Raw genomic sequence first — 14516 nt, 5'->3', positions numbered from 1 at the left:
GGACCAGCAGAGGAGGCCATGACACCAGACATGCCAACCTACTTGAATGCTGCCATTTGGGTCACTGGAATCTCAGCCATCAGGGGGAATGCACAGCAACGTAGGAAGAAGGTCAATGACCTTCTCTGCTTTTCTTGCATAAGTGCTCCCATATTCGCTCTGACACATCATATCTCTTTCTCTGTTGCTGGGCCCACCTCTCAACAAGATTCATGCTCTACCACTCTCGCAATCATCTTCAACCTCTTCCCTCCCTCACTTCTACCAACCAAAGCCCAGCAGCAATAACCCTGTGTACCCTCAGCGTTGCTTACTCATTCATTCATGCACCTTCCCAAATCCACCCAAAGTAACACTGAGCCATTCGCTTCCATCTCTCTTAATATCTGCCACTCTCTCTCTCATTTCAGAAGAAATATAGCACACAATAGGTGCATCGATTCCCATTTTAGGTGGGCTGCCTGACAAATACACTGTATTTCTGCATCCTCTTTCACAGTTTACCATTCCATTAGTCTTGTTTCATCTGTAAACTTCAAGGTATTACGTTCAGTTCCTTTGTCTAAATTGTTCATATGTATTCTGAAGAGCTAGCGTCCAAGCACTGACTCCTGTAGTACTCTGCTAGACACTGGCTGCCACTTGGAAATAGACCTATTCTTTGTTTCCTGGTTGCCAACTGGTTTTGTATCCATGTTAGCACATTATCCTCAATCCCATACACTTTAATTTTACATGCTAATTTCTTATATGGTGCCTTATCAAAAGCCTTCTGAAAATCCAAGTTAATCAGATCCATTGGTTCTCCTTTTTTGCACTCTACTAGTCGCATCCTTGAAAAGTTCAAGTGCGTTTGTCAAGCATGGTTTCCCTTTATTAAATCTTTCCTGACAGTCTGAACAGGTCACTGTTTTCCAAGTGCTCTGCTATTAAATCTTTTATATTGTCCTTAAACTTACAACTGAAACGAGATGCTTGAAACATTGGGTAATTAATTATTATTGTTTGCCTCCACTTGCATCAGATGTCTGTACTGTACTTGCTTGGTCTGTACTCAATGCTATTAAACTACTCTTTATCCTGAGCTCAAAAATGCTTTGCTCAAGTTGAAATTGCTGTAACAGAAGTATCCTGATAATAATTTTACTCTGGTAAAAGTAAAGCTTACATTGACCCAGGCTAGGGATCATGTGGGGAGAAAGTGAGGACTGCAGATGCTGGAGATCAGAGCTGAAAATGTGTTGTTGGAAAAGCGCAGCAGGTCAGGCAGCGTCCAAGGAACAGGAGAATCGACGTTTCGGGCATAAGCCCTTCTTCAGGAATGAGGAAAGTGTGTCCAGCAGGCTAAGATAAAAGGTAGGGAGGAGGGACTTGGGGGAGGGGCGTTGGAAATGCGATAGGTGGAAGGAGGTCAAGGTGAGGGTGATAGGCCAGAGTGGGGTGGGGCGGAGAGGTCAGGAAGAAGATTGCAGGTTAGGAAGGCGGTGCTGAGTTTGAGGGATTTGACTGAGACAAGGTGGGGGGAGGGGAAATGAGGAAACTGGAGAAATCTGAGTTCATCCCTTGTGGTTGGAGGGTTCCTAGGCGGAAGATGAGGCGCTCTTTCTCCAACCGTCGTGTTGCTATGGTCTGGTGATGGAGGAGTCCAAGGACCTGCATGTCCTTGGTGGAGTGGGAGGGGGAGTTGAAGTGTTGAGCTACGGGGTGGTTGGGTTGGTTGGTCCGGGTGTCCCAGAAATGATTCTCTGCAAATTCTCGTTCTTTCTTTTTCTTCATTGTTTGTCTTCATTTTGGCACTTTGCCTCCATTATAATTAGGCATTTTGTATGATGAACACATTTTCATCATTTCTTAAATAATTTTAATTTCAGAGAGTCACATCCATGGAGGTTGCAATTCTGAATATTGTCACTTCTCTTCTTTTTCAGCTAATGTTACATTATTCCTATTCATGGGATGTAATTTGCCAAGTTACATTTGCATTCAAAAACAATCTGGTGTAATTAGGATATAATCGATTTGTTTGGCTATTGACAAAGGTTATATCAGTTTAAAGTACTCTTATGAATAGATGAGCCTCCTAATTATGCTATGTAAATCACATAATTCAATATTTCTATGCATAGCTCATAAAAACTGAATGAAGATTTCATAGAAACATCTAGCACTAAAGGAGGCATTTTGTTCCATATTACAAGAACTATGAATCAACCATCTTGTCTGTTCCACTCCTTTGGTCTTTCCTCGTAGCCATACATTTTTTGCCATTCCTGAGCAAGGAAGATATTGCAATCAAGATCATTGGACCTCTCCTGCAAAAGTTGCCAGAGGAAAGCAGTTCCTCTTCACCATCAAACGAGGTGGCAGCTAACATTTACACGATACTTAACAATCTGGTGGTGGAGACCATTGAAGCTCCAAGACTAATTGTAAACCATAATGGATTAAGGAAACTCATGAACATCAAGCACAGAAGAGATATGTAAGTGGGTCACTTGCTGTGAAAATGTGAAGAATGAGTTTGTGGAACACGTACAAGATATTTTTATAGATCAGTCAATATCTATTTATTTATACACGGGATGTACTGGTACTAGCTCGGCCAGCATTTATTGTCCATCTCTAATTACCCATGAAGGTTGTAGAGAGTCGTGCTCTCTTGAACTGCTGCAGTCCACTTGGTATTGATAGAGTGCTGTATGACATGGAGTTTTGACCAATGACAGTCAAGTTGATATATTTTCAAGTGATGAGTGGCTTGACCAGATGGGCCAACGGGCCGAGGATTGGCAGGTGGAGTTTAATTTAGATAATGTGAGGTGCTGCATTTTGGGAAAGCAAATCTTAGCAGGACTTAGACACTTAATGGTAAGATCCTAGGGAGTGTTGCTGAACAAAGAGACCTTGGAGTGCAGGTTCATAGCTCCTATCTACCTGTGACTCTACTTTCAAGGATAGTGAAGAAGGCATTTGGTACGCTTTCCTTTATTGGTCAGAGTATTGAGTACAGGAGTTGGGAGGTCATGTTGCGCAGCTGTACAGGACATTGGTTAGGCCACGTTTGGAATATTGTATGCAATTCTTGTCTGCTTCCTAGTAGAATGATGTTGTGAAACTTGAAAGGGTTCAGAAAAGATTTACAAGGATGTTGCCAGGGTTGGAGGATTTGAGCTATTGGGTGAGCTTCAATAGGCTGGGGCTGTTTTCCCTGGAGCATTGGAGGCTGAGGGGTGACATTATGGAGGCTTATAAAATCATGAGGGGCATGGATAGGATAAATAGACAAGGTCTTTTCCCTGGGGTGGGAGAATACAGAACTAGAGGGCATAAGTTTAAGGTGAAAGATAAAAAGAGACCTAAGGGGCAACCTTTTCATGCAGAGGGTGGTGCGTGTATGGAATGAGCTGCCTGAGGAAGTGGTAGAGGCTGGTACAATTGCAACATTTAAAAGGCATCTGGATGGGTCTATGAATAGGAAGGGTTTGGAGGAATATGGGCCGGGTGCTGGTAGGTAGGACTAGATTGAGCTGGGATATCTGGTTGGCATGGACGGGTTGGATCGAAGGGTCTGTCTCTGTGCTGTACGTCTCTTTGACTCTATGTATATCCAATTCCCTTTTGAAAGTTAAATTTGCTGACACCATCAAATTGACTCAAATAAACTGGTGCTTAGTCTGAGGTCAGACTCCTGTGTGGCACTGTTAGAGAATGTGAAGGAGGTTGAGCTGAGCTGAGCTGGGACTTAGGAATGGGAAGGAGCAGCGTTAGTGGGATCGGAGAGGAGCAGTGATGCAATGCAGAATACATCTTGGAACAAAAGGCCTGAATAAAAGAAGTGATATCACCGGTCTATTTTGTTGATACTTTTAGTGGAATGAAATGCTGAAGGAATTGGAAAGGTGAGTGAGGAAGCTTGAGATGTTTTTCAATTGGTTGAAATTTTCTTTTCGAATGGGACAAAGAAGGGGATTGTAAAGATCTGCCATAGCAGCGTAAAATCTCTTTGAGATTTGAAATGGCTTTAAGGGCTCTTGTGATATAGTGGTAGCATCCCTACCTCTGAACTAGGAGTCTCAAGTTCCATTCCCACCTGCTCCAGAGGTGTGAACAGGTTGTTTAGAAATGAACTAAAATTGTTATGGTAGAGTATCGCAGACTAGCTTTGTAAATCTTTGTTCTTAAACTGCACAGTTAGGAAATCATTTAAGCTAATTTCTGCAATTTTGCTGCTGTAGAGATTTGCCCTAAATCTGTGATAAATACAATCTCCTTCTCACCTGGACTATTTATTCCTGTAAATTGGTTATTTTTGATTAACCTTCCTAATGGTCTGCTTAGAAGAATTTTATACGAGAAAAATATGTAGGCAACTTCTGTTCTTTATTTGAGCTCCCTCAGATGTAAAGGACACCAGTCAGCAGTGAGTGAATCCTTTAGAGAAAATTTGATAGCAACTAGTAGCACTATCACTTAGAGAATCTGGCTAGGTTACTACTACTTTACTATTAATTATCATCTTACAGGCGAAACAATAAAATGAGTATCCAGTAGGGTACTAAGGCTTCGTTTTAGCCATTCTATTTTATTATTTGCCCACTTTCATTCTTCCTTTTCCATCTGGCGTCTATTCAGGTATTCAATAGGAGGGATTTTCTTGTGTGGTCAAGTCGGATTGTATTCAAAAAAGGGTGAAATTGAGATTGAACACACTGGTTCTGACCTCCTACCTAGTTGGCAGGAAAAGAAGATGGCAGTAAGCCTTAGGACAGGACTGGAATTGGTCTGAAATACTGTCATAGGAGCGAGAGCTTTCTCTAGAGGCCTCTTATCCATTTTCCCTGAACAATTACTTGTTAAACACCCTGGTCTTGGCTTTCAATTAGATAGCTCCTTCAATCAAAAGGGTGCTTCCCCACACTTTTCAATGGCATTTCTGAATTCTCTGACGTTGCCCTTGGCTTTTTCCCATGGCAATATTGCCAAGACAAGCTTGTTTTCACACTACCAGCCCCTCAACTGATGACAGGAGTCATCAGTTTCTGCATGTAGCTGATCAGACATGACCCAGGGACACATTATGGAGAACTGAGTTATATGCCAGCCTTCCCAAAGACCAAGACGTCCCCTCCCTATTTCACATGGTCTTTCCCATGGTAAGGGGCAGGTCAGAGTCAATAATGGAACATCTTGCATTAAATTCAGTCACAGTGAATAAATTTGGACATGCCATGGCAGAATGGATGACAACAAATGTATTGGGAGCCTTGTTTCTTTTTTATTCTGTTACAGGATTTGGGCTGGCATTTACTGTTCACCTTTAATTGCTCAGGAGGTGGTGGCTGTTAGCTGCCGTCTTGAACTGCTGCAGTCATTGGGGGTGTAGCCATACCCAATGTGCTGTTAGGCAGGCAGGGAGTTCCTGATGAAGGGCTTATGCCAGAAACGCTGATTCTCTTGCTCCTCAGATGCTGCCTGACCTGCTGTGCTTTTCCAGCATCACAATCTCGAGGGAGTTCTAGAACTATGACTTAGTTACAATGAAGGAACGGTAATATAATGGGAAGTCAGGTGGGTACATGGCTTGGAGGGGAGCTTTCATGTGGTATTATTGCCATTCATCTGCTGCCCTTGACACACTGTAGAGGACACATTGGCGAATTTCTGCAGTGCACCTTGTGATGGTAGACACTGTGCATTGGTAGGGGAGTGAGTGAATATTGAAAGTTGTGGATGGGTTGCGAATAAAACAGGTTGCATTTCTTCTGGATGGTGTGAATTTCTTTTGTGTTGTTGGAGCTGCATCCATCCAGGTGAGTAGAAAATATTCCATCACACTCCTGGCTCGTACTTTGTAGATGACGGACAGGCTTTGGAGAGTGAGGAGGTCAACGAGTTTTGAGAAGATTTGCAACTCAGTTTGAAGCTCTGGGTGTAGGTTCGCTCGATGAAAAACAAACCTTTCAGCTCAGCGAACAAAGTCAGGAAGTAAGTTATTCGCTGCAGTATCATTAGACTCTGAACTATTCTTGTAGCCACACTATTTATATGCCTAGTCCACTTCAGTTTCTAGTCAGTGGTAACACCCAGGACATTGATAGTGGGGAATTCAGCAGAGGTAATGCTATTGAATGTGATGAGGAGATGGTTAGATTATCTCACATTAGAAACCGTCATTGCTTTTCACTTCTGTGACACAAATGTTACTTGTCACTCAACTGCCCAAACCAGAATGTTGTCCAGGTCTTGCTACATTTGGACGGGGACTGCTACAATATGAGAGGATTCACTGAGCATTATGAGATCAATGAACATCACGAGTTCTGATGATATGAAGGTCACTGATGAAGTAGCTGAAGATGATTGGGCAGAGGAACACGATATCATGAAAATAAGCCTTCCTTCCATTGCTTCTATCTACACTTCCCACTGCCTCAGGAAAGCAGTCAACATAACCCCTCCCACCCCAGTTGTACTGTCTTCCACCCTCTTCCTTCAGGCAGAAGATACAAAAGGTTGAAAACATGTATCTACAGGTTCAAGAACAGCTTCTTCCCTGCTGTTATCAGATGTTTGAATGGACCTCCCATATATGAGGGTTGCTCTTTCTCTGCACCTTTTCTGGATCTACGACACTATGTTTTGCATTCTGCTCTATTACCCTGATGTACTTATGTAAGATATGATTTATCTGGTTAGCACAGAAAACAATAGTTTTTGCTGTATGTGGCAACAATAAATCAAATCAAATCAATTTGCTCATCCTGTCAAAGATACTTTGCTAATACTTGAGAATATCTAATATTGAGCGTGTCTCAAGGACAGTAATTCTGGGTCATACAGTCATACAACATGGAAACAGACCCTATGGTCCATCTTAATCATGCCCCAACTAAGTTTCCCAAACCGAAACTAGCCCCACTTGCCTATATTTGGCCCATATACCTCGAAACCTTTCCTACTCTTGTACCTATCCAAATGTCTTTTAAATGTTGTCACAGTACCTGCATCTGCTACTTCCTCTTGCAGCTCATTGTACATACCAAAAAATATGCTCCTTGTTTTGAACTCGCCCACCCTAGGGGAAAAGACCTTTGCTATTCCCCTTATCTATCCCCTTATGATTTTATAAACCTCTATCATGTCACCCCTCAACCTTCTATGCTCCAGTGAAGAAAGTCCCATCCTATCCAGCCTCTCCTTATAAATCAAACCCTCCGGTTCTGACAACGGCCTCATAAATATTTTCTGAACCCTCTCCAATTTAATAATATCCTTCCTAAAGCAGGGCAACTAGAACTGTACACAGTACTCCCAAAGTAGCCTCACTAACACCCTTGTAACCTCAACATGGCATTTCAACTCCTATACTCAATGGTCTGAGCAATGGAGGGAAACGTGGTAAGTGCTTTCTTAACCACCCTATCCACATTTGACACAAACTTCAAAGAATTATCTACCAGAACACTAGGTCTCTCTGTTTGACAACACTACCCAGGGCCCTACTATTAATTGTATAAGTCCTACCTTGCAGTTATCCACATTAAACTCTGTCTGCTACTCCTCAGCCCATTGAACTAATTGGAGTCATAAAGTCATAGAGATGTACAGCATGGAAATAGACCCTTCGGTCCAACCCGTCCATGCTGACCAGATATCCCAACCCAATCTAGTCCCAGCTGCCAGGACCCAGCCCATATTCCTCCAAACCCTTCCTATTCATATACCCATCCAAATGCCTCTTAAATGTTGCAATTGTACCAGCCTCCTCCACATCCTCTGGCAGCTCATTCCATACACGTACCACTCTCTGTGTGAAAACGTTGCCCCTTAGGTCTCTTTCATATCTTTCCCCTCTCACCCTAAACCTATGCCCTCTAGTTCTGGACTCCCCGACCCTAGGGAAAAGACTTTGTCTATTTATCCTATCCATGCTCTTCATAATTTTGTAAACCTCTATAAAGTCACCCCTCAGCCTCCGATGCTCCAGGGAAAACAGCCCCAGCCTGTTCAGCCTCTCCCTATAGCTCAGATCCTCCAACCCTGGCAACATCCTTGTAAACCCTTTCAAGTTTCACAACATCTTTCCGATAGGAAGGAGACCAGAATTGCACGCAATATTCCAACAGTGACCTAACCAATGTCCTGTACAGCTGCAACATGACCTCCCAACTCCTGTACTCAATACTCTGACCAATAAAGGAAAGCATACCAAATGCCGCCTTCACTATCCTATCTACCTGCCACTCCACTTTCAAGGAGCTATGAACCTGCACTCCAAGGTCTCTTTGTTCAGCAACACTCCCTAGGACCTTACCATTAAGTGAATAAGTCCTGTTAACATTTGTTTTTCCAAAATGCAGCACCTCACATTTATCTGAATTAAACTCCATCTGCCACTTCTCAGCCCATTGGCCCATCTGGTCAAGATCCTGTTGTAATCTGAGGTAACCCTCTTCGCTGTCCACTACACCTCCAATTTTGGTGTCATCTGCAAACTTACTAACTGTACCTCTTATGCACGCATCCAAATCATTTATGTAAATGACAAAAAGTAGAGGGCCCAGCACCGATCCTTGTGGCACTCCACTGGTCACAGGCCTCCAGTCTGAGAAACAACACTCCATCACCACCCTCTGTCTTCTACCTTTGAGCCAGTTCTGTATCCAAATGGCTAGTTGTCTCTGTATTCCATGAGATCTAACCTTGCTAATCAGTCTCCCATGGGGAACCTTGTCGAACGCCTTACTGAAATCCATATAGATCACATCTACTGCTCTGCCCTCATCAATCTTCTTCAAAACACTCAATCAAGTTTGTGAGGCATGATTTCCCACGCACAAAGCCATGTTAACTAACCATAATCAGTCCTTGCCTTTCCAAATACATGTACATCGTGTCCCTCAGAATTCCGTCCAACAACTTGCCCACCACCGAGGTCAGGCTCACCGGTCTATATTTCCCTGGCTTGTCTTTACCGCCATTCTTAAACAGTGGCACCACATTGATTAAGATCCTTTCGTAATCTTAGATAATATTCTTCACTGTCCGCTATACCACCAATGGTTTGGTGTCAATGCAAACTTACTAAATATGCCTCCTAAATTCTCATCCAAACTGTTTAGTTAAATGTCTAACAAAAGTGAACCCAGCACCGATCCCTGCGGAAAACCTGCTGGTCGTATGACTCCAGTCCGAAAAACAACCCTCCATCACCACCCTCTGTCTCCTACCGTCAACCCAATCTTTTATCCAATACAAAAACAGAAATTGCTGGAAAATCTCAGCAGGTCTGGCAGCATTTGTGGAGAGAAGTCAGACTTAATATTTCAAGTTCAGTGACCCTTCTTCAGAACTATTATGTATCCAATTGGGAAGCTCTCCATGGATCCCATGTGATCAAATTTTACTAGTTTGTCGACTATGCAGAACTTTGTCAAAGGCTTTACTAAAATCCATGTAGACAATGTCTACTGCTCTGCCCTTTTTCAATCTTTTTTGGTTACATCTCCAAAACAACTCAATGAAGTTTGTGAATCACAAAGCCATGGTGACTATCCCTACTCAGTCCTTGCCTCTCCAAATACCTGTAAATCCTCTATCTCAGAATCCCATCCAAAAACATAGCCATCGCTGATATCAGACCGATAGGTCTATAGTTCCCAGGTTTCCCAACTTTAGCCACCCTTCAGTCCTCGTTAGGTTTGCCCTGCTTTTTGCTTTGAATTAAATGAAGAAACTTAGGAATAGAAGCCCCCTTTCCATGGCCCTGACAGCAAAAGTCTTGAATAAAGAGGAGTTTGTGATTAATAAAGACTTCTAAAGATGGGTCTCGTAAATAGGTCTGGTCTACCTAAGACCTTACCAACTTAGAACATAGAACATAGAACAATACAGCGCAGTACAGGCCCTTCGGCCCTCGATGTTGCGCCGATCCAAGCCCACCTAACCTACACTAACCCACTATCCTCCATATACCTATCCAATGCCCGCTTAAATACCCATAAAGAGGGAGAGTCCACCACTGCTACTGGCAGGGCATTCCATGAACTTACGACTCGCTGAGTGAAGAACCTACCCCTAACATCAGTCCTATATCTACCCCCCCTTAATTTAAAGCTGTGCCCCCTTGTAATAGCTGACTCCATACGTGGAAATAGGTTCTCACTGTCAACCCTATCTAACCCCCTAATCATCTTGTACACCTCTATCAAGTCACCCCTAAACCTTCTTTTCTCCAATGAAAACAACCCCAAGTGCCTCAGCCTTTACTCATAGGATCTTCCTACCATACCAGGCAACATCCTGGTAAACTTCCTCTGCACCCGTTCCAGTGCCTCCACATCCTTGTTGTTTTGGAGATGGCGACCAAAACTGCACACAATATTCCAGATGCGTCCGCACCAGAGTCTTATACAACCGCAGCATGACCTCAGGACTCCGGAACTCAATTCCTCTACCAATAAAAGCCAGTACGCCATATGCCTTCTTCACTGCACTATTTACCTGGGTGGCAACTTTCAGAGATCTGTGTACATGGACACCAAGATCCCTCTGCTCTTCCACACTACCAAGTATCCGACCATTAGCCCAGTAATCCATCTTTTTGTTACTCATACCAAAGTGAATCACCTCACACTTAGCTACATTGAACTCCATTTGCCACCTTTCTGCCCAGCTCTGCAGCTTCTCTATATCCCGCTGTAACCTGCCACATCCTTCCTCACTGTCTACAACTCCTCCGACTTTCGTATCATCCGCAAACTTGCTCACCCAACCTTCTAACCCTTCCTCCAGGTCATTTATAAAAATGACAAACAGCAATGGTCCCAAAACAGATCCTTGCGGAACACCGCTAGTGACGGCACTCCAAGATGAACCTTTGCCATCAACTACTACCCTCTGTCTTCTTCCAGAGAGCCAATTCCTAATCCAAACCTCCAACTCACCCTCAATGCCATATCTCTGTATTTTCTGCAGTAGCCTACCATGGGGGACCTTATCAAACGCCTTACTAAAATCCATATATACCACATCTACCGCTTTCCCCTCATCTACCTCCTTAGTCACCTTCTCAAAGAATTCAATAAGGTTTGTGAGGCACGACCTGCCCTTCACAAAACCATGCTGACTATCCTTGATCACATTATTCTTATCCAGATGTGCATAAATCCTATCCCTTACAATTCTCTCTAAGACTTTGCCCACAACAGAAGTGAGACTCACTGGCCTATAGTTACTAGGATTATCCCTACTCCCCTTCTTGAACAAGGGAACCACGTTTGCTAGCCTCCAGCCCTCTGGCACTACTCCTGTCGACAAAGAGGACACAAAAATCAAGGCCAATGGCTCTGCAATCTCCTCCCTTGCTTCCCAGAGAATCCTAGGATAAATGCCATCAGGCCCAGGGGACTTATCTATTTTCACCCTTGCCAGAATTTCCAACACCTCTTCTCTACATATCTCAAAGCCATCCATTCTACTTATTCGTGCCTCAGTATTCATATCGACAACAATGTCCTGTTCCTGAGTGAATACTGACGAAAAGTATTCGTTCAGTGCCTCCCCAATCTCTTCAGCCTCCACACGCAACTTCCCATTACTATCCTTGATTGGACCTATTCCTACCCTAGTCATTCTTTTATTCCTAACATACCTATAGAAAACCTTAGGGTTTTCCCTAATCCTACCAACTAAGGACCTTTCATGTCCCCTCCTTGCTGCTCTTAGCTCTCTCTTCAGGTCCTTCCGGGCTACCTTATAACTCTCAATCGCCCCTATTGAACCTTCACGCCTCATCTTTACAAAGGCCGCCCTCTTCCATTTAACAAGGGATTCCAATTCCTTATTAAACCACGGCTCCCTCACACGACCCTTTCCTCCCTGCCTGATAGGTACGTACTTATCAAGGACACTCAATAGTTGCTCCTTGAACAAGTTCCACATATCAATTACGCTCTTGCCTTGGAATCTACTTTTCCAATCCACACATCCTAAGTCATGCCTCACCGCATCATAAATTCCCATAACTTGACTCGCTATCAGCACATACCAGTCTCAAAAGTTAAGCCATGCATGTCTCGTTCATACCTGAGTACCAGGATCATGGAGAAGTAACTGAACTACAATTAAGAACTCATTACATCAACAGGAAATCACAGCAGTGAGAAACATTTGGTATGTACAGAAATGCACTCAGAGCAACTCTAGATTAGATTACTTACAATGTGGAAACAGGCCCTTCAGCCCAACAAGTCCACACCGACCCTCTGAAGAGTAACCCACCCAGATCCATTTCCCTCTGACTAATGCACCTAACACTATGGGTAATTTACCATGGCCAATTTACCTGACTTGCACATCTTTGGACTGTGGGAGGAAACCGGAGAACCCAGAGGAAACCCACGCAGACACGGGGAGAACGTGCAAACTCCACACAGGCAGTCACCCAAGGCTGGAATCGAACCTGGCTCCCTACTGTTGTGAGGCAGCAGTGCTAACCACTGAGCCACTGCGCCGCTCTAGAGTTACTGATGAACTGCTCATAGGATTTGTGTTCATTGTATAGTAGTAATAGGGGGATTTGCTGCACACAGGGAAGGATTTTGTCTGTCTAGCAGGACTGCACATTTGTTGGGCCATTCTGGAGGTCTCCTCCAAGACAGAAGGTCATTTTTCTCTTTCAGCCATCAGTGGACCCATTTCCACGTTCTCTCAGTGTTGCTGGTCCCCTTTTACAGTATGGTGGTCTTCCTTCTCTGAGACTTTCACAACGCAACTTTTGGTGAGGCAAATATGTAAAACACACACCAAAGAAAAAGTCTTAAGACTATAGCTGATTCCAAATTAAACCAGAAGTGACCCTTCTTCAGAACTATTCTGTATCCAATTGGGAAGCTCTCCATGGATCCCATTTGATCAAATTTTACTAATTTGTCGACTATGCAGAACTTTGTCAAAGGCTTTACTAAAATCCATACAGACAATGTCTACTGCTCTGCCCTTTTTCAATCTTTTTTGGTTACATCTCCAAAACAACTCAATGAAGTTTGTGAGACACAAAGCCATGGTGACTATCCCTACTCAGTCCTTGCCTCTCCAAATACCTGTAAATCCTATATCTCAGAATCCCATCCAAAAACGTAGCCATCGCTAATATCAGACCGATAGGTCTATAGTTCCCAGGTTTCCCAACTTTAGCCACCCTTGAAAAATGCTATTGAAATATCCGATCATATCTCTGATTGCTGCATAGATTTCATTCAAATACTACCCAGACCAGCTCCCTGGAAACATCATATGCGTCCCCATTCACAATTGCAAAGGATAGTATTAAGCTTTGTCAAGTGGTACTAAGCTGTCAGCCTTACTTAGATAGATTATAAACTTAAGCCTGTTGTGGAAATTGGAAAAATTCAACATAGCGCAATGAACTGTGGAATTAAGAGCCTGATTTTAATACCACTGTAACTGCCAACATTGAAGTAACTTTGTTTGGAAAGTTTACGCAAAGTTACATTGCTTACAGGAGAGTAAAGGGGGGGGTTTAATTTGCTTCTAATTATCCTGTCCCTGACCTTGCAGCGCTTGCTGCTAACCCTGGGAACAAATGATGGCAAGCCTATTTCATCTGCAGCACTGACATGCTATGTTTTGATAAGCACAGAACTTCATCCAAGAGCTTGATATACATTTTATCTTCATCTTTCAATAGACGTACAGAAACAGGCCACAGAACAAGACAGCAGAGTGCAGAGCAGCGTAATGTGCACCATGAAAGAAACAGCAGTAATGTGGCCAAAACCTGAAAAGAAAATGAGGACAAAATGTGCTTCCAGTTGGTGTTTGTGAAACAGGACAAAATGTTGGTGAGTGGTCAGAACAGTCTTTTGGTGTTGGGCTTCCAGGTGGTACTGTGGTAGTCATGTTGTGACTCATTATAAAATCAGCTCCTGTCTTATGAAGGCTGCTGCATAAATCAAAGTGCACAGCTGTGGAGTATAGTCTGCATAGAAAACAATTCAGAGTGGCCAAGTTTAAAATCCTCCAAGCTTATTTCTATAATTTTGAATCTTGAGCTTGTTGCACGATACAAGAGCTGTTTGAGTTGGCAATATTCCCAACGTCCATTGATTGAGATAATTTGATGCATCACACATTGACCTGAACCTTTCAAGGATGCTTAGTTTACTTTATTGACTATACAAAGTAAAAAGGAACTTGTATTCATTCATCATGTTTCATTAACTTAAGATAATATACATTTAATGAACTATCTATGAAGTCCTGTCATTTTTGTAACATAGGAAACATGGCAAGCTTTCCAAACAGCAACATACTACCAGCTATGATCAAAGAAGTCTTAGTAATGCACTCACCAGGCAAAGTACTCTGTGCAAACCCACACTCACCAGGTAAATCACACTGTATTCCCTCCCCCTCCCTCACTCACCAGTTAAACCACTCTTTACCCACTCCGTCACTCACAAGGTAAATCGCTCTTTGCCCACTCTCCCCCT

Source organism: Chiloscyllium punctatum, chromosome 22, assembly GCF_047496795.1.
Source record: "Chiloscyllium punctatum isolate Juve2018m chromosome 22, sChiPun1.3, whole genome shotgun sequence".
Classification (NCBI taxonomy): Eukaryota; Metazoa; Chordata; class Chondrichthyes; order Orectolobiformes; family Hemiscylliidae; genus Chiloscyllium; species Chiloscyllium punctatum.
This window is presented reverse-complemented; position numbering follows the sequence as displayed.